The sequence below is a fragment of the Scyliorhinus torazame genome, chromosome 3 (assembly GCF_047496885.1).
Source record: "Scyliorhinus torazame isolate Kashiwa2021f chromosome 3, sScyTor2.1, whole genome shotgun sequence".
Classification (NCBI taxonomy): Eukaryota; Metazoa; Chordata; class Chondrichthyes; order Carcharhiniformes; family Scyliorhinidae; genus Scyliorhinus; species Scyliorhinus torazame.
The window spans coordinates 149,755,100-149,782,850 of NC_092709.1; positions in this window are offsets into that span (position 1 = coordinate 149,755,100).

Here is a 27,751-nt window from a genome sequence, read left to right on the forward strand (position 1 = left end):
TCTTTTTCATTCACGATAACCTTGGTACATATAGAAGACTTGCTCGATGCTGGAGGTTAAACATGATTCTGAACACTGTGTGCAGTGAGGCAGGGGAGAGAGATACCTTCGTTTTTATACATGATTGTCAGAGGGTAGAAGAAGTGAAGAACGAGAGAAAACAATATGGACCATAAGAACATAAGACATAGGAGCGGAAGTAAGGCCCTTCGGCCCATCGAGTCCACTCCACCATTCAATCATGGCTGATTTCAACTCCATTTACCCGCTCTCTCTCCATAGCCCTTAATTCCTCGAGAAATCAAGAATTTATCAACTTCTGTCTTAAAGACACTCAACGTCCCGGCCTCCAGCGCCCTCTGAGGCAATGAATTCCACAGACCCACCACTCTCTGGCTGAAGAAATTTCTCCTCATCTCTGTTCTAGAGTGACTCCCTTTTATTCTAAAGCTGTGCCCCCGGGTCCTAGTCTCCCCTGCTAATGGAAACAACTTCCCTACGTCCACCCTATCTAAGCCATTCATTATCTTGTAAGTTTCTATTAGATCTCCCCATAACTTCCTAAACTCCAATGAATATAATCCCAGGATCCTCAGACGTTCATCGTATGTTAGGCCTACCATTCCTGGGATCATCCGTGTGAATCTCCGTTGGACCCGGTCCAGTGCCAGTATGTCCTTCCTGAGGTGTGGGGCCCAAAATTGCTCACAGTATTCTAAATGGGGCCTAACTAATGCTTTATGAAGCTTCAGAAGTACATCCCTGCTTTTATATTCCAAGCCTCTTGAGATAAATGACAACATTGCATTTGCTTTCTTAATTACGGACTCAACCTGCAAGTTTACCTTTAGAGAATCCTGGACTAGGACTCCCAAGTCCCTTTGCACTTCACCATTATGAATTTTGTCACCGTTTAGAAAATAGTCCTTTCCTCTATTCTTTTTTCCAAAGTGCAAGACCTCGCACTTGCCCACGTTGAATTTCATCAGCCATTTCTTGAACCACTCTCCTAAACTGTCTAAATCTTTCTGCAGCCTCCCCACCTCCTCCATACTACCCGCCCCTCCACCTATCTTTGTATCATTGGCAAACTTAGCCAGAATGCCCCCAGTCTCGTCATCTAGATCGTTAATATATAAAGAGAACAGCTGTGGCCCCAACACTGAACCCTACTGGTCACCACTCGTCACCGGTTGCCATTCCGAAAAAGAACCTTTTATCCCAACTCTCTGCCTTCTGCCTGACAGCCAATCATCAATCCATGTTAGTACCTTGCCTCGAATACCATGGGCCCTTATTTTACTCAACAGTCTCCCGTGAGGCACCTTATCAAAGGCCTTTTGGAAGTCAAGATAGATAACATCCATTGGCTCTCCTTGGTCTAACCTACTTGTTGTCTCTTCAAAGAACTCTAACAGGTTTGTCAGGCACGACCTCCCCTTACTAAATCCATGCTGACTTGTCCTAATCCGACCCTGCACTTCCAAGAATTTAGAAATCTCATCCTTAACAATGGATTCTAGAATCTTGCCAACAACCGAGGTTAGGCTAATTGGCCTATAATTTTCCATCTTTTTTCTTGTTCCCTTCTTGAACAGGGGGGTTACAGCAGTGATTTTCCATTCCTCTGGGACTTTCCCTGACTCCAGTGACTTTTGAAAGATCATAACTAACGCCTCCACTATTTCTTCAGCTATCTCCTTTAGAACTCTAGGATGTAGCCCAGCTGGGCCCGGAGATTTATCAATTTTTAGACCTCTTAGTTTCTCTAGCACTTTCTCCTTTGTGATGGCTACCATATTCAACTCTGCCCCCTGACTCTCCTGAATTATTGGGATATTACTCATGTCTTCTACTGTGAAGACTGACGCAAAGTACTTATTTAGTTCCTCAGCTATTTCCTTGTCTCCCATCACTAGATTACCAGCGTCATTTTGGAGAGGCCCAATGTCTACTTTTGCCTCCCGTTTGTTTTCAATGTATTTAAAGAAACTTTTACTATCATTCCTAATGTTACTGGCTAGCCTACCTTCACAATTGATCCTCTCTTTCCTTATTTCTCTCTTTGTTATCCTCTGTTTGTTTTTGTAGCCTTCCCAATCTTCTGACTTCCCACTACTCTTTGCCACATTATAGGCTTTCTCTTTTGCTTTGATGCATTCCCTAACTTCCTTTGTCAGCCATGGCTGCCTAATCCCCCCTCTGATAACCTTTCTTTTCTTTGGGATGAACCTCTGTACTGTGTCCTCAATTACTCCCAGAAACTCCTGCCATTGCTGTTCTACTGTCTTTCCCACTAGGCTCTGCTCCCAGTTGATTTTCGTCAGTTCCTCCCTCATGCCCCTGTAGTTACCTTTATTTAACTGTAACACCTTTACATCAATTTCTTTCAAATTGGAGATTGAATTCTACCATATTATGATCACTGCCTCCTAAGTGTTCCCTTACTTTAAGATCTTTAATCAAGTCTGGCTCATTACATAACACTAAGTCCAGAATGGCCTGTCCCCTCGTGGGCTCCATCACAAGCTGTTCCAAAAAGCCCTTGTAGCGCACAAAGACTCCGAGAGACGAATAGAGTGAAGTTGATGAGGCTTTATTAAGCGTGACTGTTCCCCCGCAGTTCAGTAGTAGACTGCCTGCGGGGGAGGACTCCTGGTACTTATACTCCGCCTTCAGGGTGGAGCTAGAGGTCAACGTCCAACCAGGACCCGGGATCTGTCAGCCAATGACATCACGGCTTCACAGTCCCACATGACCCCTAATGCATACTACCACATTCACCCCTTGTTAAAAATGAACCCGGCGGGGTGATGCTTCGCATGGTGGTAAGGGTTTACAAGGCTGGTCCTGGGAGGAAAACTTTCGCATGTTATTACAGTATGTACAAGGTTTTTTTTTGTTTCGAACTATTTACAGTAATCGTCAGGAAAAGACAAAATGTTCTCGTTAAAAGTCCACATATTGTACTGTTAGATCGACGCCACGAGTCGGTCGGGCGGTCTGGTCGTCTGTGTCGATCGCCTCGGCCCTGGTGGTGGTGGTGGTGCTTGTTCCGGTGTTGCCGTCTCCGGGAGCCTTACGGTTTCAGCTTGGGCTTCATTCCTGGTCGGGCCTGGGAGGAGGACCGATCCTCCTGGGAAGGGGGCGGTCGCGGGGTGCGGCGGTGGCAGGAAGGGGGGGGTTGGGTGATTGGTGTCGGGGGGGGCGTGTGTGTTGCCAGCGGCTGCCAGGTCTCGCAGGGAGACCGGGTCATGTCGGCCGTCGGGGTACTCCACGTACGGGTTCGCGTGAAGGAGGTGAACCCTTTCAACCAACAGGTCCGACTTATGCGCCCGCACATGTTTTCGGAGCAAGATGGGTCCTGGGGCCGCCAGCCAGGTCGGCAGCGATGTTCCAGAGGAGGACTTCCTGGGGAAGACGAGGAGGCGCTCATGATGCGTTTGATTAGTGCTAGTACACAGTAGTGACCGGATGGAGTGGAGGGCGTCCGGGAGGACCTCCTGCCACCGTGAAACTGGGAGGTCCCTGGACCGTAGAGCCAGTAGGACCGTCTTCCAGACCGTGCCGTTCTCCCTCTCTACTTGCCCGTTCCCCCGGGGGTTGTAGCTGGTCGTCCTGCTCGAGGCTATACCGTTGCTGAGCAGGAACTGGCGCAGCTCGTCACTCATGAAGGAGGACCCCCTGTCGCTGTGGACGTATGCGGGGCAACCGAACAGTGTGAATATGGTGTTCAGGGCTTTAATGACTGTGGCCGCGGTCATGTCAGAGCAGGGGATGGCGAATGGGAAGCGGGAGTACTCGTCCACCACATTAAGGAAGTATATGTTGCGGTCGGTGGAGGGGAGGGTTCCTTTGAAATCCAGACTAAGGCGTTCAAAGGGGCGGGAAGCCTTAATCAGGTGCGCACCATCCGGCCTGAAAAAATGCGGTTTGCACTCTGCGCAGATGTGGCAGTTCCTTGTGACTGTACGGACCTCCTCTAAAGAGTATGGGAGGTTGCGGGACTTAATGAAGTGGTAGAACCGAGTGACCCCCGGGTGGCAGAGGTCCTCGTGGAGGGTTTGGAGGCGGTTACTTTGTGCGTTGGCACATGTGCCGCGGGATAGGGCATCGGACGGCTCGTTCAGCTTTCCGGGACGATACAAGATCTCGTAGTTGAAGGTGGAGAGCTCGATCCTCCACCTTAAGATCTTGTCGTTTTTGATTTTGCCCCGCTGTGCATTATCGAACATGAAGGCTACCGACCGTTGGTCCGTGAGGAGAGTGAATCTCCTGCCGGCCAGGTAATGCCTCCAATGTCGCACAGCTTCCACTATGGCTTGGGCTTCCTTTTCCACTGAGGAGTGGCGGATTTCTGAAGCATGGAGGGTTCGGGAGAAAAAGGCCACGGGTCTGCCAGCTTGGTTAAGGGTGGCCGCTAGAGCTACGTCGGAGGCGTCGCTCTCGACCTGGAAGGGGAGGGACTCGTCGATGGCACGCATCGTGGCCTTTGCGATATCCGCTTTGATGCGGCTGAAGGCCTGGCAAGCCTCTGTCGACAGGGGGAAGGTTGTGGTCTATATTAGGGGGCGGGCCTTGTCTGCGTACTGGGGGACCCACTGGGCGTAGTATGAAAAGAACCCCAGGCAGAGTTTTAGGGCTTTTGAGCAGTGCGGGAGGGGAAATTCCTTGAGGGCGCGCATACGTTCGGGGTCGGGGCCTATTATCCCATTGCGCACTAACATGTCCGTGTGTTCATTTGCGTTCACCGGCGGGCAGCTGCAGGCTCGTCCCAAAATTAGCGCGGCGTAGAATTCATCTATCGATTCTCCGGGACTTTGCCGTCTCGTTGCGAGTTGATAGCGAGTGTAGATCTGGTTTACTGGGCGAACATAGAGACTTTTTAGTGCTGCGAACGCCGTCTGGAAATCCTCTGCGTCTTCGATGGGAGAGAAAATCTCCGTGCTTAACCTCGAGTGCAGGACCTGTAGTTTTTGGTCTTCTGTGACCCGGCCGGTGGCCGTTCTGAGGTAGGCCTCGAAACAAGTCTGCCAGTGCTTGAAAGCTGCTGCTGCGTTCACTGCGTGGGGGCTGATCCTCAGGCATTCCGGGATGATCCTGAGCTCCATAGTCCTTTAGGCCCGCTTAATAAATTGTAGCGCACAAAGACTCCGACAGACGAATAGAGCGAAGTCGATGAGGCTTTATTAAGCGTGACTGTTCCCCCGCAGTTCAGTAGTAGACTGCCTGCGGGGGATGACTCCTGGTACTTATACTCCGCCTTCAGGGCGGAGCTAGAGGTCAACGTCCAACCAGGACCCGGGATCTGTCAGCCAATGACATCACGGCTTCACAGTCCCACATGACCCCTAATGCATACTACCACAGCCCTCCTGTAAACATTCAATGAATTCCCTTTCCTTGGGTCCACTGGCAGCATTATTTACCCAGTCCACCTGCATATTGAAGTCCCCCATGATCACTGTGACCTTGCCTTTCTGACAGGCACTTTCTATTTTGTGGTGCATTTTGTGCCCCTGGTCCTGACCCCTGTTAGGAGGCCTGTATATAACTCCCATTATGGTTTTTTTGCCTTTGTGGTTCCTCAACTCTACCCACACAGACTCCACATCATCTGACCCTATGTCGTTTATTGCTATTGATTTAATTTCATTCCTAATTAACAAGGCAACCCCGCCCCCTCTGCCCACCTCTCTGTCTTTTCGATAGGTTGTGAATCCCTGGATGTTTAAATGCCAGTCCTGAACCCCCTGCAACCACGTCTCTGTGATGCCTACAACATCATACCTGCCAGTCACAATCTGGGCCACAAGCTCATCTACCTTGTTCCGTACACTGCGCGCATTTAAATGCACCTTTAATTCTCTATTGACCGTCCCTTTTTGTTTCCATTGTGTGGTTTACTGAGCCTTTCCATACACTGTGTCATATTTTGTGGGATGGGGACTATCGTAACCTCTCCTGAGTTCTGTCTTTTCGTGCTTTTTTGTATTCCTAAGCAGCTACGCTTCCCACTGATTACTTCACCTCTTGGTTCCCTGACTTTCCCTTCCCCCCCAATCTCTAGTTTAAAGTCCTATTGACCACCCTATTTACTCTTTTCGCCAGAACACTGGTCCCAGCTCTGTTCAGGTGGAGACCATCCCAACGGTATAGGTCCCCCCTGTCCCAAAACTGATGCCAGTGTCCCATGAAAAGGAACCCCTCTTTCCCACACCACTCATTCAGCCACGTGTTAACTTCCCTTATTCTTGCCTCCCTATGCCAATTTGCACGTGGCTCGGGCAGTAATCCGGAGATTATGACCCTTGAGGACCTGTTTTTTAATTTGAATCCTAGCTCTTTATAATCTCTAAACAGGTCCTCTTTTCTAGACTTGCCTCTGTTGTTGGTACCGTCATGGACCACAACAACTGGATCCTCCCCCTCCCTCTCCAGTATCCTTTCAAGCCGGTCAGAGATGTCCCGCACCCTAGCACCGGGCAGGCAACATACCATGCGGGACTCTTTATCCTGCTCACAAAAGATACTATCTATCCCCCTGATAATAGAATCCCCTACAACTACAACTTGCCTATTTACTCCCTCCCCTTGAATGGCCTGCTGAACCATGGTGCCTTGGTCAGCTGACTCATCCTTCCTGCAGCCCTGTTCGCCATCCACACAGGGAGCGAGTGCCTCATACCTGTTGGACAGGGTCAAGAGCTGAGGCTCCTGAGTTCCTGACTGCTGGTTCCCCTTACCTGCCTGACTTGCAGTCACACCCTGCTGTCCGTGGCCACTGGCAGGAGAATATGGAGAAAGAGAAAGAAGGGAGAGCACAACGTACAAATCAACACTCCACCAAAGATAGGCAAAAACTCTTAAGTTAGTGACCGGGACAATGAATCTCTATATAAGAGCAAAACAGGGATCTTCCATAGCAGTGGAGAGATAAGGGGCGCAATTCTCCCATCAGGAGACTAAGTGCCGACGCCAGAGTGAAAACTGGAGTGTTTCACTACAGCGGCGGAGGCCAATCCCAGCCCCCTATTCTTCCGCCCCTGGGGGGCTAGGAGCGGCGCCGCGACATTTACGTGCACCGGGCCTTGGAGCCGCGTAAATGGGGCGCCGCGTAAATGACGCAACCGGCGCCACGTAAATGACATCACCTGCGCATGCACAGTTGCCGTCCTCCCCGCGGCCGCCCCGCAAGAAGATGTCGGATGGATCTTGCGGGGCGGCGGAGGAAAGGAGGTCCTCCTTCAGAGAGGCCAGCCCGCCGATCGGTGGGCACCGATCGCGGGCCAGACCCCTTTTGAGCCCCCCCCCCCCCCCCCCCCCCCCCGGTGCAGGAACCCCCCTCGCTCCCCCACAGGCCGACCTCCAGCATTCCCACGCTGTTCCTGCCGGCAGTAATCAGGTGTGGATGGCGCCGGCAGGAACCTGTCCTGTTGGGCAGGCTGCTCGGTCCATCCGGGCCGGAAAATCGCCGCTCGACCGTTACCGACGGATTCTCCCAGCGGCCAGCCGTGATTCTCGCCGCGCCGGTTTGTGGGGGGTGGAAGAATCGCGTGCGGGCGTCGGAGCCGCGTGAGGGGACTCGCGTGGGGCCCGGGCGATTCTCCCACCCTGCGTGGGTGGGGGGGGAAGAATTCCGCCCAAGAAATCCGAACATATGCATTCATGTGCACCCTGCACTGGGCATAATAATAATAATAATACACATTTTGGGGCCAGTACAATCCGCCCCGATTACAACAGACATCATGGTGGGCGCAGGAGCTAAATTCGCGAGAAGGCCCAAAACTGGTTTTGCAACATAAAATGAGCGAGCGATTGTGTGCTTTAACCATCAATGGCAGGTGGCATTTTCTGCCGCTGAACATCGCAAATGGTATTATCATAAATCAGCGTCTCATTATGACGCCCGCCATCCCTCCGCACTGGTTTGAGAGCCCATATCAGTGTGCAGTAGAACAACATGTTTCACAACAGGATTTAAACAATGTGCAGCTGGCGATCTGCACTTTGTTCTTGACTCTGAGGTTAGTTCACACAAATTACATCGTGCCGCACTCACAGGGATCAGCACCAGGCATCGCAGGCTGCACTATGGTTTTGGGGGTTCTCACAGGCAAGACTCCACAGTTACAAGCTTAAGGCAGAGATGGCTTTTACTGTACTGCAGAGAAACGGTTTCACTGAGGGAGGGGCCAGGCAGGCCTGAGAGAAGAGAAGGGGCAGCTGGGCAAGGGCTCCACTGGGGACATGGCGTGTGGGAGGTTGCACTGACACACATGAATGTTGGGGCCACGGGAGGGGGGCTGGGGTGAGGAGGAGAGAGGGAGGCGGGGGGAATTCCAAAATGAGGACAGAGACACATCTTTTTTTTTTAAGAATATTTTATTGAAAATGTTTGGTCAACCATCACAGTACATTGTGTATCCTTTACACAATAATATAACAGTATAAATAACAATGACCTGTTTTATAAACAAAGAATAAATAATTTTTAACAAAAACTAAAACTAAAACTAAATGGCAACTGCCTTGTCTCAGATAAACACTCTCCAAAAATATGGTTTAACAATCCAATATACAGTTATTTATAGCAACGACCTATACATATTATACATATATATTAATAACCCTGAGACTCCTTCTGGTTCCTCCCCTCCCCCCCCCCCCCCTGGGCTGCTGCTGCTGCCTTCTTCTTTTCCATTCCCTCTATCTTTCTGTGAGGTATTCGACGAACGGTTGCCACCGCCTGGTGAACCCTTGAGCCGATCCCCTTAGGACGAACTTAATCCGTTCCAGCTTTATAAACCCTGCCATGTCATTTATCCAGGTCTCCACCCCCGGGGGCTTGGCTTCCTTCCACATCAACAGTATCCTGCGCCGGGCTACTAGGGACGCAAAGGCCAAAACATCGGCCTCTCTCGCCTCCTGCACTCCCGGCTCTTGTGCAACCCCAAATATAGCCAACCCCCAGCTTGGTTCGACCTGGACCCCCACTACTTTCGAAAGCACCTTTGTCACCCCCACCCAGAACCCCTGTAGTGCCGGACATGACCAGCACATGTGGGTGTGATTCGCTGGGCTTCTCGAGCATCTCGCACACCTATCCTCTACCCCAAAAAATTTACTGAGCCGTGCTCCAGTCATATGCGCCCTGTGTAACACCTTAAATTGAATCAGGCTTAGCCTGGCACACGAGGACGATGAGTTTACCCTACTTAGGGCATCCGCCCACAGCCCCTCCTCAATCTCCTCCCCCAGCTCTTCTTCCCATTTCCCTTTCAGCTCATCTACCATAATCTCCCCCTCGTCCCTCATTTCCCTATATATATCTGACACCTTACCGTCGCCCACCCATGTCTTTGAGATTACTCTGTCCTGCACCTCATGCGTCGGGAGCTGCGGGAATTCCCTCACCTGCTGCCTCGCAAAAGCCCTCAGTTGCATATACCGGAATGCATTCCCTTGGGGCAACCCATATTTCTCGGTCAGCGCTCCCAGACTTGCGAACTTCCCATCCACAAACAGATCTTTCAGTTGCGTTACTCCTGCTCGTTGCCATATTCCAAATCCCCCATCCATTCTCCCCGGGGCAAACCTATGGTTGTTTCTTATCGGGGACCCCACCAAGGCTCCCGTCTTTCCCCTATGCCATCTCCACTGTCCCCAAACTTTCAAAGTCGCCACCACCACCGGGCTTGTGGTGTATTTCTTTGGTGAGAACGGCAATGGGGCCGTCACCATAGCTTGTAGGCTAGTCCCCCGACAGGACGCCCTCTCCAATCTCTTCCACGCCGCTCCCTCCTCTTCCCCCATCCACTTACTCACCATTGAGATATTGGCGGCCCAGTAGTACTCACTTAGGCTCGGTAGTGCCAGCCCCCCCTCTATCCCTACTACGCTGTAAGAATCCCTTCCTCACTCTCGGGGTCTTCCCGGCCCACACAAAACTCATGATACTCTTTTCGATCCTTTTGAAAAAAGCCTTCGTGATCACCACCGGGAGGCACTGAAACACAAAGAGGAATCTCGGGAGGACTACCATTTTAACTGCCTGCACCCTCCCTGCCAGTAACAGGGATACCATGTCCCATCTCTTGAAGTCCTCCTCCATTTGTTCCACCAATCGCGTTAAATTTAACCTATGCAATGTACCCCAATTCTTGGCTATCTGGATCCCCAAGTAACGAAAGTCCCTCGTTACCTTCCTCAGCGGAAAGTCCTCTATTTCTCTGCTCTGCTCCCCTGGATGCACCACAAACAACTCACTTTTCCCCATGTTCAGTTTATATCCTGAGAATTCTCCAAACTCCCGAAGTGTCCGCATTATCTCTGGCATCCCCTCCGCCGGGTCCGCTACATATAACAACAAGTCATCCGCATACAAAGATACCCGGTGTTCTTCTCCTCCTCGAAGTACTCCCCTCCACTTCTTGGCACCCCTCAATGCTATTGCCAGGGGCTCAATCGCCAGTGCAAACAGTAATGGGGACAGAGGGCATCCCTGCCTTGTCCCTCTATGGAGCCGAAAGTATGCAGATCCCCGTCCATTCATGACCACACTCGCCACTGGGGCCCTATACAACAGCTGCACCCATCCTACATACTCATCTCCAAAACCAAATCTCCTCAGCACCTCCCACAAATAATCCCACTCCACTCTATCAAATGCTTTCTCGGCATCCATCGCCACCACTATCTCCGCTTCCCCCTCTGGTGGGGGCACCATCATTACCCCTAGCAGCCTCCGTATATTCGTATTCAGCTGTCTCCCCTTCACAAACCCAGTTTGGTCCTCATGGACCACCCTCGGGACACAATCCTCTATCCTCATTGCCATTACCTTGGCCAGAATCTTAGCGTCTACATTTAGGAGGGAAATAGGTCTATAGGACCCGCATTGCAGCGGGTCCTTTTCCTTCTTTAGGAGAAGCGATATCGTTGCCTCAGACATAGTCGGGGGCAGCTGTCCCCTTTTCTTTGCCTCATTAAAGGTCCTCATCAGTAGCGGGGCGAGCAAGTCCACATATTTCCTGTAAAATTCAACTGGGAATCCATCCGGTCCCGGAGCCTTCCCCGCCTGCATGCTCCGAATTCCTTTCACTACTTCCTCTATTTCAATCTGTGCTCCCAGTCCCACCCTTTCCTGCTCCTCCACCTTGGGAAATTCCAGCCGGTCCAGAAAGCCCATCATTCTCTCCCTCCCATCCGGGGGTTGAGCTTCGTATAATTTTTTATAAAATGCCTTGAACACTCCATTCACTCTCTCCGCTCCCCGCTCCATCTCTCCTTCCTCATCCCTCACTCCCCCTATTTCCCTCGCTGCTCCCCTTTTCCTCAATTGGTGGGCCAGCAACCTGCTCGCCTTCTCCCCATATTCGTACTGTACACCCTGTGACTTCCTCCACTGTGCCTCTGCGGTACCCGTTGTCAGCAAGTCAAATTCTACGTGTAGCCTTTGCCTTTCCCTGTACAGTCCCTCCTCCGGTGCCTCCGCATATTGCCTGTCCACCCTCAGAAGTTCTTGCAGCAACCGCTCCCGTTGCCTACTCTCCTGCTTTCCTTTATGTGCCCTTATTGATATCAGCTCCCCTCTAACCACTGCCTTCAGCGCCTCCCAGGCCACTCCCACCTGGACCTCCCCATTGTCATTGAGTTCCAAGTACTTTTCAATGCACCCCCTCACCCTTAGACACACCCCCTCATCTGCCATTAGTCCCATGTCCATTCTCCAGGGTGGGCGCCCTTCTGTTTCCTCCCCTATCTCTAAGTCCACCCAATGTGGAGCGTGATCCGAAATGGCTATAGCCGTATACTCTGTTCCCTTCACCTTCGGGATCAACGCCCTTCCCAAAACAAAAAAGTCTATTCGCGAATAGACTTTATGGACATAGGAGAAAAACTAAAACTCCTTACTCCTAGGTCTGCTAAATCTCCACGGGTCTACTCCTCCCATCTGCTCCATAAAATCTTTAAGCACCTTGGCTGCTGCCGGCCTCCTTCCAGTCCTGGACCTCGACCTGTCCAGCCCTGGTTCCAACACCGTATTGAAATCTCCCCCCATTACCAACTTTCCCACCTCTAGGTCTGGGATGTGTCCTAGCATACGCCTCATAAAATTGGCATCATCCCAGTTCGGGGCATATACGTTTACCAAAACCACCGTCTCCCCCTGTAGTTTGCCACTCACCATCACGTATCTGCCCCCGCTATCCGCCACTATAGTCTTTGCCTCAAACATTACCCGCTTCCCCACTAATATAGCCACCCCCCTGTTTTTCGCATCTAGCCCCGAATGGAACACCTGCCCCACCCAACCTTTGCGTAGTCTCACCTGGTCTATCAGTTTCAAATGCGTTTCCTGTAACATAACCACGTCTGCCTTAAGTTTCTTAAGGTGTGCGAGTACCCATGCCCTCTTTATCGGCCCGTTCAGCCCTCTCACGTTCCACGGGATCAGCCGGGTTGGGGGGCTGTTTACCACCCCCCCTTGTCGATTAGCCATCCCCTTTTTCCAGCTCCTCACCCGGTTCCCACGCAGCTGTGTTCCCCCCCAGGCGGTGCCCCCCCGCCCATCCCACCCCATACCAGCTCCCCCCTCTCCCCAGCAGCAGCAGCCCAATAATTCCCCCCTCCCACCCCCCCCGCTAGATCCCCCACTAGCGTAGTTACACCCCCCATGTTGCTCCCAGAAGTCAGCAAACTCTGGCCGACCTCGGCTTCCCCCCGTGACCTCGGCTCGCACCGTGCGATGCCCCCTCCTTCCTGCTTCCCTATTCCCGCCATGATTATCATAGCGCGGGAACCGAGCCCGCGCTTCCCCCTTGGCCCCGCCCCCAATGGCCAGCGCCCCATCTCTTCCACCTCCTTTCCTCCCCCCACCACCTCCTGTGGAAGAGAGAAAAGTTACCACATCGCAGGATTAATAACATAAAACTCCTCTTTCCCCCCTTTTTACCCCCCTCTTCGCCTCCCATACTTGCCCCACCACTTTGTTTCAAACGTTCTTTTTTTTAATAACCCGCTCATTCCAATTTTTCTTCCACGATAAAAGTCCACGCCTCATCCGCCGTCTCAAAGTAGTGGTGCCTCCCTTGATATGTGACCCACAGTCTTGCCGGTTGCAGCATTCCGAATTTTATCTTCTTTTTGTGAAGCACCGCTTTGGCCCGATTAAAGCTCGCCCTCCTTCTCGCACTCCAGTCTTGGTATACGCGGATCACCGCGTTCTCCCACTTACTGCTCCGAGTTTTCTTTGCCCATCTAAGGACCATCTCTCTGTCCTTAAAACGGAGGAATCTCACCACTATGGCTCTAGGCATTTCTCCTGCTCTCGGTCCTCGCGCCATCACTCGGTATGCTCCCTCCACCTCCAGCGGACCCGCCGGGGCCTCCGCTCCCATTAACGAGTGCAGCATCGTGCTCACATATGCCCCGACGTCCGCTCCCTCCGCACCTTCAGGAAGGCCAAGAATCCTTAGGTTGTTCCTCCTCGCGTTGTTCTCCAGCGCCTCCAGCCTTTCCACACATCGTTTATGGTGTGCCTCGTGCATCTCCGTCTTCACCACCAGGCCCTGTATGTCGTCCTCATTCTCGGCAGCCTTTGCCTTCACGACCCGAAGCTCCCGCTCCTGGGTCTTTTGCTCCTCCTTTAGCCCTTCGATCGCCTGTAATATCGGGGCCAACAGCTCCTTCTTCATTTCCTTTTTGAGTTCTTCCACGCAGCGTTTCAAAAACTCGTGTTGTTCAGGGCCCCATATTAAACTGCCACCTTCCGACGCCATCTTGGTTTTTGCTTGCCTTCCTTGCCGCTGCTCTAAAGGATCCACTGCAATTCGGCCACCTTCCTCTCCTTTTTCCATCCGTATCCAGGGGGGATTCCCTTCTGGTTCACCGCACAGTACTTTTAGCCGTTAAAATTGCCGTTGGGGCTCTTATTAAGAGCCCAAAAGTCCGTTACACCGGGAGCTGCCGAAACGTGCGACTCAGCTGGTCATCGCCGCACCCGGAAGTCCCGACAGAGACACATCTGAGACAGGTTAGCAGCTGTTCAGTTGACATGCAGGGAGTCAGGAAAGTGAAGCAGTAATGCTCATTCATGCAACACTGATCCCTCGAAATGGCAATGATTGTTCTGCTAGTGTTAACCCCTGACTTGCAGCATTCAAATTCGGTAGAGCATTAGGGAACTGCAGAACTATTGGACTACTGTTCAAGCTTAACAGCTGCCTTGGAAATGTGACCACGCAATAATCACAAATCTCTGGACCCCCTAAATTAGTCTCATGTAATCATTGAGCATTCACCCACGTTTAGTTCAAATAGTGTTGTCTTGGGAGAGCAGGTAATGATGATTCCAGCTCATGAGCAGAACATCCAGATCTCGGCAGTTGGTCATGTGAGCTGGGGAGGCTGGGGATGTGGTTGTGGTGAACGTTCATTTGCACCCCGCACTCATATCATACACAAGACCCTGCACCCGTGCCCACTTGTCAGTCCTTGGCTTGTTGCAATGTTCCAGTGATGCTCAATGCAAATTGGAGGAACAGCATCTCATCTTCCGGTCAGGCATGCTGCAGCCTTCCGGTCTCAACATCGAATTCAACAACTTCAGCTGATTAGCTGTACCCCACCACCAGCCCTTTGTTTTCATTTCATTTCATTTCAACTGTCTTTTACCTTTTCTGTCTTTCTTGTCTTTCTTTATGGCTATTTTTCCCTCCATTCTTTCCCACTATCTTACCTTACCTTTTTACCCCTTGCTCCCACTTTCCCCCCCATTTTCTCATTTTACCTCTCTCCCACCCATGTTCCCCCTCACCCCACATCTACATCTGTCACAGTTTACCCTCTGATTTTAGTTTGTCTGTCGTTTGGCCTTTCACACCTTTTATTCTCTCTGGGGACTGCCATTTGCACTCTCTTCCCTTGGTTTCTATGGCTATGACTCATCTTGCATTCCCTCACCCGACAGTGTTAGTATCTCCCACTTTCTAAGCCTTTTATTTTAGACTATGGGTAATCTGGACTTGAAACTGTTGCTCTCTTTCGTTGGCTCTGAATATGGCGGACAATATGGTCGTCTTCCTTAATTCTAATTATGTTTGCTCTAGAGTCGCCAGGTATCTTTCGATACTGCCACACGGTTCAAACCGAATACTGATCAAAGTCTCGATACACCAGTTAGTAAGTTCAAAAGCAATGCTCATTTATTTACACACAGTCAAATATACTCATGCATAAAACTCTACAACCTAATCTATCACTATTACTAAAGCCTATACTTAGCTTCGGGTGCCCACTCAGTCAGAGGAACAATGGCCGTTGGTCGGTTCTGAGGCTGCTGGGTTGAGCTGTTTACAGGATAGCAACTAGGAGCGTCTATCTCGTAGCGTGCATTGATTTGGAACTTACTTGGTCTGGCGTAGCTGCTAGGCTGGTCTCTCTTCGCTGAGAGCCAAGGCCATAGAAGAAAGATCCTCTCTTGGGGAATACTTTTTATACCCGAAAGGGCTTCGCGCGCTTTTAGGCGGGCCTTGAACTTGGCCTCAATTAATTGGGCCTTTCCCAATCATTCTTATTGATCTTCCTCCAATAGAGGTTTGCTTTGTTTGAGTCTCCTCTGGCGCCGGGGTGTCTGCCTTAACATTGTTTATCTAAATGTTTCCCTTTTGTCCCCGGAGATGGCTCATTAGTATGTAGATGGCTTAGCAGTACCGGTCCTGTCTGAGAGCCAAGGCTTTAATCAACAGACAGACCTTGCACCTGCTTGCATTTCAGTATTGTCCAACTTTCTCTGCATTCTTTGCAAGTGTCCATTTTGTGATCGGGACGTGGCTATCCCAGATGGCTACACACCCTCCTTGTGTTCCTCAACGTGAAGCATGAAGGATCACATTACTACGTCGTCGTCATCCTCTGACCAAACGGGGCACCCATACTTAGGCGCTACACTGTCCTATCCTATGCAACACAAATTTAACTAAACCATTTTAAATACATACATTGTTTTAAAACTCTACGGGGCGCTATGACTTTAATACATGCATTACAGAAAAGTAAAAAAACTGGAACCTCTAACTATTCTCAATAAACGATCCTCATTCAAACAATCCAAAAATAATCTGTACATCATAACCTGTACAAAATAGCAGCACACAAATTTCTCTGGCCTGGCAGTCAGACACAGAGGTTTACGTCTCTTTCTTCCACAGAATACATAAAGAAAAATGGATGCACTTTATCCGTCCCAAGGGGTTTGGGGGTCTGGTGAAATCCGAAAATGGGGTACCTAAACCTGTATACTCTCTTTATATGCGATATGCTCTCTTTCGCCATTTCCTAACTCTAAACGTTTGCGCGACACTGCAAAGTATCGCCAGCACTAAGAGTGCTTTGACTACATATGAGAGTGAGTACCAGGTGATAAACTTATCACACTAGGTCGGGGTATTGCTAGCTGTCACAGGGCTAGTTATCTTGGGGTTCCGTGTATTGCAGCGGTGAGAACCATTTACGCTTTGTGTGGTAGGGGTCAGGGGGGTAGCGTCCACGGGCAACTGACGGGATCCCGCTAAGATCCATGTGAACACGAATGCTGTCTTCATCTTTGTCGGTCTTCTTCTTTGTCTTCCTCTGGGGTTCCTGGGTTTCCGGAGTTCTGTGAACACAAGCATAATTTCTGTTATTATCTTGCTTGAGATCTCGTATGTCTGTCTGTCTGTCCTTTATTGCCAATTTCCCTTTATAATTGGTCACCATCTGTGACTCCCTCATTTATTTATTTTTTAAAACCAAATATTTGGGACAAGACATCCGAGAAAAATACTGACATAGTGCGAGCTGCCTCGCAGCCTGTGTGATTTACCATCCCAGTGTTTTAGGATTTAAATAGCATACGGAAGCAACCTAAGGGTTGCCAAAACCAAATAAGAGAAGTTTGAATGTAATGAGCCAAAATGGGGTGCGTCTGGGACGCGGCGGGTAAGAAATGGGTGGAATCCCCGAGTAGGACGGTGGTCAATGCCGTTTGTGCTCTACCCGAGCATAGCTGACCAGAGGGGGGTCCTCAGGCAGGGCGGGGACCAATGCCCTTTCTCCACTGCCTGAGTAACCGGCAAGAACGGGTAAGAATGTGGTCATCGTGAGCGCTTCCTCTCGAATCAGGAGAGTAGCTATGAGTAGTGTTCTGTCGACAAACTAGTTCCTCTGAACGGTTGTCTGGCGACAAACTTGTACCTTTAAACTGGTTTCTGTTGACAAACTAGTTCCTCTGAACTATTGTCTGGGGACAAACTTGTTCCATTAACAGCCAGGGGGCGTTAAAGGAGTGGTAACGTGGGGCCGTGAAAACTTTCGAGTTTACGAACAACACTTAACATTAGCACTAACGAACAAACATACAGCAAACATGGTGCAGGTTCCATCAGAAACGACACCGTATCTCTCCATCGGTTCCTTTTTTCTCCATCATCTGGACACCTCACTGCTCAATAGCGGATAGGGTCGCAAAGGGATTCGTTTGGTGGGAGGCAGACTGTATGTCATCATCTTCTCCCGGCTGCCAAACTCTTGACTGTAGTAACCATGCTAAAGCTGCTTGGAGCGAATCGGGATCCATCTCATCATTCCGGATGAACCTGAACGAGTTGTCTCAGTGCCAGAATCGTGAGTCGAGGTTGGAGCTACTAGTTTTCAATCCGTTATCGTCGGGCGGTGGGTCTTGGTCAGGGGCTTTGATATATATAATCTCAAAGGGGTCAGTGGAATCATGCTCGGATTCGCTGGGAGTGGGGCCTGGTACAGGGGTATCGTCATAACGTGGTGTGCTGTGGCTATCGTCATTGCCGTCACTATCACTGTCGCTGTCGCTGCTGGTTGAGGGAAGGGAGAGGCGGAGTCGTGCCTCTGGGGGTGGAGTTGAAGTCGTGTCTGGACTGGTTGGGGGAGGGTAGGAATACGTCAACTGTGGGCGGGGCGTGCTCATCTGCTGCTGCGAGCAGGATGTGGTGTGTGTGGTTATTCTGCGAGCCATAAGCCTTGAGCTGGTTTATATGAAACCATGCAGACTTACCATTGGGATATGTAATCTTGTATACGGAGCGGCTGACTTTGTCCGAAATGGAGTATGGTCCAGAAAATTTAGGGGAAAGGAATGAACTGGGGTTGTATAGGGAAAGCAACTTGCTGCCCTACTGCAAGCTCAGAGGCGTGTACTGTTTGTCGAAACAAGCCTTGCTCTGTTTCTTCCTGATTCCAAGCCTCACAGCTGCTGCGAGTTGGGCCGCCTTTATGTTCTCGAATAATTGTTGAACCACATTTTCATGTGTGAGGACTGTAACTGCAGGGCTGGCCAAATCCAGTCCTAATAAATACTCAGTGCCTTTCATGGGGCGTCCAGTCATGAGGGTGTGGGGGGTGTATCCTGTGGACGTGGATACCGTGTTTCTTAAAAACATTAATGCAAATGGGAGAACTGAATCCCAGGTGCTGTTATTCTGCTGAACCATTTTCCTGAGGGTGGCTTTTAATGTCCTATTCATCCTCTCTACAATACCACTTGACTGGGGGTGGTATGCTATGTGAAACTTTTGCCGAATGCCGAAAATCGTGAGGACGTTTTACATTGCACGTCCTGTGAAATGGGAGCCTTGATCGGATTCTATACTGTGAGGGAGTCCCCATCTTGTAAAGATGTGATGTGTCAATATTTTAGCCGTTGTCTTGGCCGTATTAGTTTGCGATGGAAATGCTTCTACCCATTTTGTGAAGGTGTCTATGACTACCAACACATACTTATAACCATTTCTGCATGGGGGTAGGGGTCCTATATAATCTATCTGGAGGTTTGTCCAGGGTCCATTAACAGGGTGGGTATGACAAAGTTGAGCCTTTACAGCATATCTGTCCGGATTGTTCTGGGCACAGATTAAGCAATTCTCTATGTAGTGCGTTACATCGGTTTTTAAATCAGGCCACCAGCAGAGCGGTCTGAGGTGGGCTAAAGTGGGTTCAATTCCTTGGTGTCCATGATTGTCAAGGAACTGACAAATGATCTGGTTCTTGTCCTGGCTGGGAACTATATAAATGCCATCCTTTAAAATTACACCGTCATGTGTGGTTATTGCATGCTTGTATTTATCATACGGGGCTGGGAAGGTTCCCTTTGAAACTTCCCTGAGTTTCTCGTCCTCTTTCTGTGCCATCGCTAAATCCTGAATATTGGTCTGTGAGACCTGAACTGCGTGTACTGGAGTGCTTTCGGGGGGGGTTCCAAAAATAACCATGCCTGGAGCCTTCCTTCGCTCGTGCATCTGCTTTAACGTTTCCAGGGGGGAAGAACGGTGATGACTGCAAACCTTAATTATTCCGTATTTTCTATCCTTCACTGTCTCTAAGATATGGCGGAGTAATGGGGCAGAGGGTAGGGGTTTACCGTCCGCGGAAACAAATCCTCTAGTTTCCCACAGGGGTAGGAATTCCGTCAAACTATTGCAGACATACAAGCTGTCCGAATAGATGTCTGCTGGGGTCGGGAACGAATCGGGGTGGTCTGCAATATAAGCGATTGCTGCCAATTCTGCTGCCTGCGAGCAATCTCATTGAGGGCGTGTCCCTGCGCGTCCTCTACGTAAATACCGCAACCGGTAATTCTCTTTCCATGTAACACTGTGGAGGAGCCATCCACATAAATCTTCAGGGGTGCGCACGTGTCTGTGGGCTGGGGTCTCTGGGGTATACTACCTGATTTTCTGGGAGGTGTGTTAGTAATAAATGGGCCTGTGTTCTGTTTTGTGGTGATGATCTCACACTCATGAGACTGGTTGGGGGAGGGTAGAAATACATCATCTGTGGGCAAATTATCGGCAAGGAAGGTGTGGGTCTTGGTTCTTTTCACTGTGATGTCCTGTCCCTGTAAAAGAAGGGTCCAATGGACTGCGCGGATTTGGCTGACTGTGCCATCTTTAAGTCGGCCGTCCAACAAGAGCTGTGTCGGTGTGTGTTCTGTGAGGATGGTGATGGGGCCGAGTCCTGTAATGTATGCGAAGTATTGTACTGCCCAAAGAACTGCGAGCAGGTGCCTTTCACAGGCAGAAAATCCTTGCTCTACGGAGTCTAACACGCGTGAGGCGTATGCTATGGGGCATAATTGGTCATGGCGTTGCTGGAGGAGTACGGCCGAAAGGGTTCGGTCGGTGCTTGCCACCTCAATAGTGCACGGGGAATGTGGATCTGGGACCTGTCATGCGGGGGCTGTGCTGAGTGCTCTTTTTAAAGCATCCACGGCATGTGTATGCTGTGGAAGCCATTCCCAAGGTGCCTGCTTCTTGAGAAGTTTGGAAAGAGGCGCTGCTTTAGTGCCGAAACCGTCAATATGGTTTCGGCAGTAGCCAATCAATCCTAATAATGAGCGGAGGGCAGAAATATTGTGGGGAAGGGGCAATTTGATGATCAAGTCAATTCTCTTTTGCTCGATCTTGCGTTTACCATGTGTGATCACTGTTCCCAAGTAAATCACTTTCTCTTTCAAAATCTGGGCCTTCTTGGGGTTGACTTGACAACCAATTTCTTTTAGGAGTGCAAGGAGTTCGGCGAGAAGTGAAATGTGCTCTTCTCCCTTTGTGTCTGTCTGAGGTAACAAGTCGTCTACATACTGGACCAGACAATCGGGGCGGGAAAATTTTGCTAATCCATTTGCCAGCTGTCGGTGGAAAATGGAGGGGGAGTTGTTGAAGCCTTGTGGAAGGCACGTCCACGTATACTATTGCCCTTGGAATGTAAAGGCGGATTTGTACTGGCACGCTTTAGCCAATGGAATGGACCAAAAGCCGTTACTAATGTCCAAAACCGAAAAAAATATGTGACTGGAGTCCCTGTTTGAGCATGGCCTCGGGACTCGTGGCTATGTTGGGGGCTGCTGCTGAAGTTACTTTTTTCAGTTCCCGGTAATCAATGGTCAGTCGCCATGATCCATCCGGTTTCCTGACGGGCCAAATTGGTGCGTTGTTTGTGGAGGCTACTGATCTGAGTACGCCTTGATCCAACAAACTCGCTATTACTTTGGAGATTTCTCCCTCTGCTTCCTGGGGAAATCCGTACTGCTTCTGGGGTTTGGGGTCATAACCTGTAATGTTCACAAATCCAGCCAAGTTGCTACAGTCGTGCTTATGCTGTGCAAATGCTGCTTTATGTTCCTGCAGGACTGCCTAACCTGTTTGTCTGCGCTAATGGTTCGAGGGTCAAACCAGAAGTCTCCTACTGAGCTACTCCTGTTTACATACTCTCCTACTGTGAGCGTGGCGAGGGCACGTGCTGCCTTTGCCATTTTCCAAACACACTTGTTAACTGGGTCAAAAGAAAGGTTATGGGAGCTCATGAAATCGATCCCAAGGATATGTTCTGATGTCTGGGGCAGATCAACCAGAACTATGGGGTGCTTAGTTGGGATGTTCCCTATTTGTATTGCTACAGTGGCTGTGATGTGTCCCGGTTGTAAATGGCCTGTAAAGTCGCTGAGTGTGATGGTATCTGTTGTGGGCCACGTGTCTCGTTGAAACATCGTGGAGGATTGGAATTGAGTGTGGTGCGGGACCCTCCTGTGTCCCAAAGAAATTCTACTGGGTGTCCCCGAACTTTGCCTGCCACTACCGGTCTACCGGACTTGTCCCAAAGGGTGTCGCAGACCCAACTTGGGGAGCCCGAACACCATCAGTCAGTGCCGTTCATGTCTGCATTCTCTGAACGGGCGCTAACGCTATGGGTCGGCTTTGCCCTATTCCTGTTTAGGGTGTCTGTCTGTTTGCTTCGCTGCTGCTTTTGGAGCGCATTGCACTCTCGTGCAAAGTGTCCTAACTGGCCACAGTTGTAACATTCCTGAGCTTTGGGCTGGGGTTGGCTGTTCCTGCCGTCATTTACCCATGCGGGGTTCTGGTGCGCTTTAACTGGGTTCATCTATGCCTGCTCTTCATTGGGTGTTATAAATGCGGTTTTGCCTGCAATTGATTGCTCCCAAGCGCGGGACAATCTCTTCAAAAAACATTTTTCATTGTGGGCCTCGTCTGAGGGGTCATAATTTGCGGAATCTTTTTGTCCTGCGGCTGTGACGTGGGAGACTAGAATTCGGGTCCATTTGGCCATATTATCTGGGAACAAATGGGGGGGATAAGTCTCCGAAAACTGCTGTGAAGTGAATCCACAAGCGTCCAGCACTCGCTGTGGGGTGCTCTGTCTTCTTTTGCCTACACTTATTTAGGCCTTCTAAGGGTTCTCCTCTGTTAAAGCCGATCACATCAAGGAACGCTGTGTGCATTTCTTGGAGTGTGCCTCCTCCTACATTCTGTGGGTGGGAAGGGCTGCCACGGCTGAAGGGTCGAGGCTTAAAACTGTGAGCTTCACTTGCCCCTTTTCGTCCACGCTGTACATGGTTGCCTGCTATTTGACTTTCGCGAAAAATTGGTGGGGGTCTGATGTGGTGTAATTTTTCCACACGCGTCCCGTAATTGGGTCACGTTTAACGGGGTTGTATTAAGGAAATCTGCTTCTCCTTCTGCTGTGGCCTTGCAGTGTGTGGTTCCAGGGTTCATGGGGGTGTGTTCTGCCTGTTCGCTTGGGTTTGGGGCGCTTTCCTTTTCTGGCGTTTTCCTGTGTGCATGTCCCATGTACGTATCTATGGGCAGTCTCATTCAATTCCTGCCAGTCGGGGCCGTTTTCCTGATTTAATTGTGGTCCAAATGTGCTTTGAAACCCATTTTGAACGGAAAGCAAAGATTGCAATTCTGCAATTTGCTTCTGGCACTTTGCGTGGTCTACGGAGCTCTGCCTTTGTTCCATCGTGGAAGTATGGAGTGTTCATAGAGCTACTTTCAGATCATTGCACTGTTTCTGCAATTTCTCCTCTTGCTGTTCTGTCTCTTGTCTTACCAAGACCGCACGTTGCGTGTCCTGGTAGGCCTTATCATATTGCGTCTGAAAACTGTTCAAATGCACGAGACAAGACTGATGTGTCCTCTTGGCATCATCCACCTCTCTGTCCCTTGCTGCTAGCTGCTCTTTTAAATCTCTATTCTCCTTCTCTACTTCGCTCACGTCTCCCTCACTACTTCTGTCTCTCTCCTCTATCTCTCTATAGAGCGTCCTAACAACCTCCTCTGTGCCTTGCAATTGTGCCAAACAGGACACGATTGCCATCGGCTTGCGAGCTTTCCCTAAGCTCTTCTTGTGGCTCTCTGACAGGTTCTCCCACCAAGTATGTCCTATACTCCCGGGACCTGTTTCCTCATTATCGCAGAATTCACTCCAGAGGGGCAATCCTTTCCTTTTGAGATATTTCCTGACCTCATTTTCCCGAACGGGATACTGTCCTCCTCTACTGGTCGCTGCGACCTCGAATTCCTGGGGGTTCATAAGGCGTTCCATTGCCTTCATTGCCATTTTCTCTATCTAGGTTCTCTACTCAATTTGGAACAGGGGGTGATAAAGTGGTGATGTAAACACGGATACGGCTTACGCAAATTTCCGGCCTACAAAACTCATGACAGTTTTACGCAACAGAATCTCTGAGGTTTATCTTATATCCCTGTTTGTACGCATGCATTAACACACTTCCGAATCTCGCAGGCTTGATCAGTACTGTTCTTACACTTGTGGTTTTTCTGTTTCCAATTGGATTCTCAATTCAAATTTGGGTTCTCTCGTGGTTAGGCCACTTCTAAGTCGAGTCCCACTGGAGTCGCCAGTAAATGTTGCTCTCTTTCGTTGGCTCTGAATATGGCAGTCAATATGGTCGCCTTCCTTAATTCTAATTATGTTTGCTCTAGAGTCGCCAGGTATCTAGAGTCACAAGATTCAAACCGAATACTGATCAAAGACTCGATACACCAGTTAGTAAGTTCAAAAGCAATGATCATTTATTTACACACAGTCAAATCTACTCATGCATAAAACCCGAAAAACTAAACTATCACTATTACTAAAGCTTATACTTAGCTTCGGGTGCCCACTCAGTCAGAGGAACAATGGCCGTTGCTCGGTTTTGAGGCTGCTGGGTTGAGCTGTTTACAGGATAGCAACTAGGAGCGTCTATCTCGTAGCATGCGTTGATTTGGAACTTACTTGGTCTGGCGTAGCTGCTAGGCTGGTCTCTCTTCGCTGAGAGCCAAGGCCATAGAAGAAAGATTCTCTCTTGGGGAATACTTTTTATACCCGAAAGGGCTTCGCGCGCTTTTAGGCGGGCCTTGAACTTGGCCTCAATTAATTGGGCCTTTCCCAATCATTCTTATTGATCTTCCTCCAATAGAGGTTTGCTTTGTTTGAGTCTCCTCTGGCGCCGGGGTGTCTGCCTTAACATTGTTTATCTAAATGTTTCCCTTTTGTCCCCAGAGATGGCTCATCAGTATGTAGCTGGCTTAGCAGTACCGGTCCTGTCTGAGAGCCAAGGCTTTAATCAACAGACAGACCTTGCACCTGCTTGCTTTTCAGTATTGTCCAACTTTCTCTGCATTCTTTGCAAGTGTCCATTTTGTGATCGGGACGTGGCCATCCCAGATGGCTACACACCCTCCTTGTGCTCCTCAACGTGAAGCATGAAGGATCACATTACTACGTCGTCGTCATCCTCTGACCAAACGGGGCACCCATACTTAGGCTTTACACTGTCCTATCCTATGCAACACAAATTTACCTAAACCATTTTAAATACATACATTGTTTTAAAACTCTACGGGGCGCTATGACTTTAATACATGCATTACAGAAAAGTAAAAAAACTGGAACCTCTAACTATTCTCAATAAACGATCCTCATTCAAACAATCCAAAAATAATCTGTACATCATAACCTGTACAAAATAGCAGCACACAAATTTCTCTGGCCTGGCAGTCAGACACAGAGGTTTACGTCTCTTTATTCCACAGAATACATAAAGAAAAATGGATGCACTTTATCCGTCCCAAGGGGTTTGGGGGTCTGGTGAAATCCGAAAATGGGGTACCTAAACCTGTATACCGGGGTGCGAGAGCGATATGCTCTCTTTCGCCATTTCCTAACTCTAAATGTTTGCGCGACACTGCAAAGTATCGCCAGCACTAAGAGTGCTTCGACTACATATGAGAGTGAGTACCAGGTGATAAACTCATCACACTAGGTTGGGGTATTGCTAGCTGTCGCTGGGCTAGTTATCTTGGGGTTCCGTGTATTGCAGCAGTGAGAACTATTTACGCTTTGTGTGGTAGGGGTCAGGGGGGTAGCGTCCGCGGGCAACTGAAGGGATCCCGCTAAGATCCATGTGAACACGAAGGCTGGCGTAGCTGCTAGGCTGGTCTCTCTTCGCTGAGAGCCAAGGCCAAAGAAGAAAGATTCTCTCTTGGGGAATACGTTTTATACCTGAAAGGACTTCGCGCGCTTTTAGGCGGGCCTTGAACTTGGCCTCAATTAATTGGGCCTTTCCCAATCATTCTTATCAATCTTCCTCCAATCGAGGGGTGGGTTCTCTGGTTGTTGGGTGTGTCCTAGGTGGCTGTTGGTTTGCTTTGTTTGAGTCTCCTCTGGCGCAGGGTGTCTGCCTTAACATTGTTTATCGAAATGTTTCCTTTTGAAATGAAATGAAATGAAAATCGATTATTGTCACAAGTAGGCTTCAATGAAGTTACTGTGAAAAACACCTAGTCGCCACATTCCGGCGCCTGTTCGGGGAGGCTGGTACGGGAATTGAACCGTGCTGCTGGCCTGCCTTGGTCTGCTTTAAAAGCCAGCGATTTAGCCCAGTGTGCTAAACCAGCCCCGGAGATGGCTCATTAGTATGTAGATGGCTTAGCAGAACCGGTCCTGTCTGAGAGCCAAGGCTCTAATCAACAGACAACCTTGCACCTGCTTGCTTTTCAGTATTGTCCAATTTCCCCTGCATTCTTTGCAAGTGTCCATTTGGTGATCGGGACGTGGCCATCCCAGATGGCTACAAAACGTTAGCTCTTTTCCCTCCCTACAGATGATGCCAGACCTGCTGAGATTTTCCAGCATTTTCTCTTTGTTTTCAGATTCCAGCATCCGCAGTAATTCGCTTTTATATGGTCAAGCCATGACTCCCCGAGGCATAGGGACGAACTTTGTTTCACAAGCACATTTAACACGAAGGTGCAGGCTGATATGGAGAACTATATTGAAATAGGTTATTCGCTGTGGTGAGTTTACAGCACAGAAGAGGCCCAGGATAGAGATAATTGCCTGAAGTAGATGCAGGAACCAAGGCATCACTTGTGATTGACAGTAACATGGCTCAACATAGGAAGGAGGCATAGACAAGAGGAGATATGAAATGATTGGGAGTGTATTTACATTTCTGAACATTATATACATGTGGTTAACACCTGTACCCAATGCAGTGCAACTACATTTTTTTCACTTCTTCATTCCTTACTCTGCTGCTATGTCTTGTTACTCCTCTGACATCTACAGCAGAGTTGGATGTAGCCTGCTTACTGCTATGCCCTGATGTCTGTGATGACTTTAGTGGACATCCTCTGGAAGGTTGAGACTTGAAGCGCCCCAGCCTGCTTTGGGTGACCTGCTGTGGGGCAGGTGCACCTTCCTTGGCCTGTGTAGCTGAAGGTGATGCGGTCACAGGAAAAGGGGATTTGGATTGACTGGACACTCCTGGAGTCACCTGGGTGGATGGCCCCGGGGTGTTCAGCTGCTGTTCTTCCTCTGTATGAATGACCGAGAGCCTCTGGCTGATTGCTTGAGAATAAGGGGCAGCTGGAGTGAGATTGTGTTAACACTGATGGATGTCACCAATGGCTATTGCGATCGAGTTAGCTCCTGCAGCAGTGCAGGATTGATGTCCTGGACCAAGGTCCATCTGCCATCCTCCCACTGTGGATCTCAATGCTTTAGCATGACGGTGCTATTGCCTTGGTCTGAAGGTGGACAGACTCCTCCATCGTGCGTTGTAATCTGAGGAGTGAAGAAACATCCCTTCCCGAAGTTCCTGTGGCTTCTCTTTGCAGCTTCAGCAACTGATTTAGGACCGAATCTAGAGGCTCATCATCAGACTCGGACTTAGCACAATCGTGGCCTCCAGCAGTCCTCTGAGTGTGTGCCAGTAACCTCTGATGTTCCAGCCTCCTCCTGTCGTGGACGAGACATTGTGATGTATTCACCAGATTGTGACCCCAAGGTTGTTCTAGAACTAGGTTTCACCGAGATGTGTTCTCTGTGTTGGCAGAGGTCATGGGTGAGCGCTGTGATGGGGTGTCGCCACGACTGCAGTCGAAGCTCTGGCTCGTGCATGCCCACACTCTTCTGTGAGATGCCTACAAAAGAAAAGAGAGACAATTGTGCATGGCAAGGACTTTGGATCAGAGAAAATCACTGACAGTATGGTCATCTAATGGATGTTGTCATGCAGGAGCCTCACCTGGCTGTGAGCCGTCGATGTCCTCTCCAGCCAGCTCTACAAATCTGTTCTTAAAGTCCATGGGAATCTTGATCTTGGGAACTCCACACCCAGTCTGGGATCTTTCCTTCTTATTGTGAGCCAGCTTGTCCTCCATGAAGACAGATGGAGGCAGTGTGAGCAAAACGCATGCAAGGGCAGATGATAAAGATGCCTGACATGTGGGTGGTGAGTGGAGCATTGGATAGGATTAAGATGCAAACTCCAGAGGCAATGAGGCCAGATGGAAATGTGAGTGTGTGTGAGAGTGACTGGTGACAGTGAGTGAGATTGTTGTGAATTTGCGATGGGCTTGTGAGT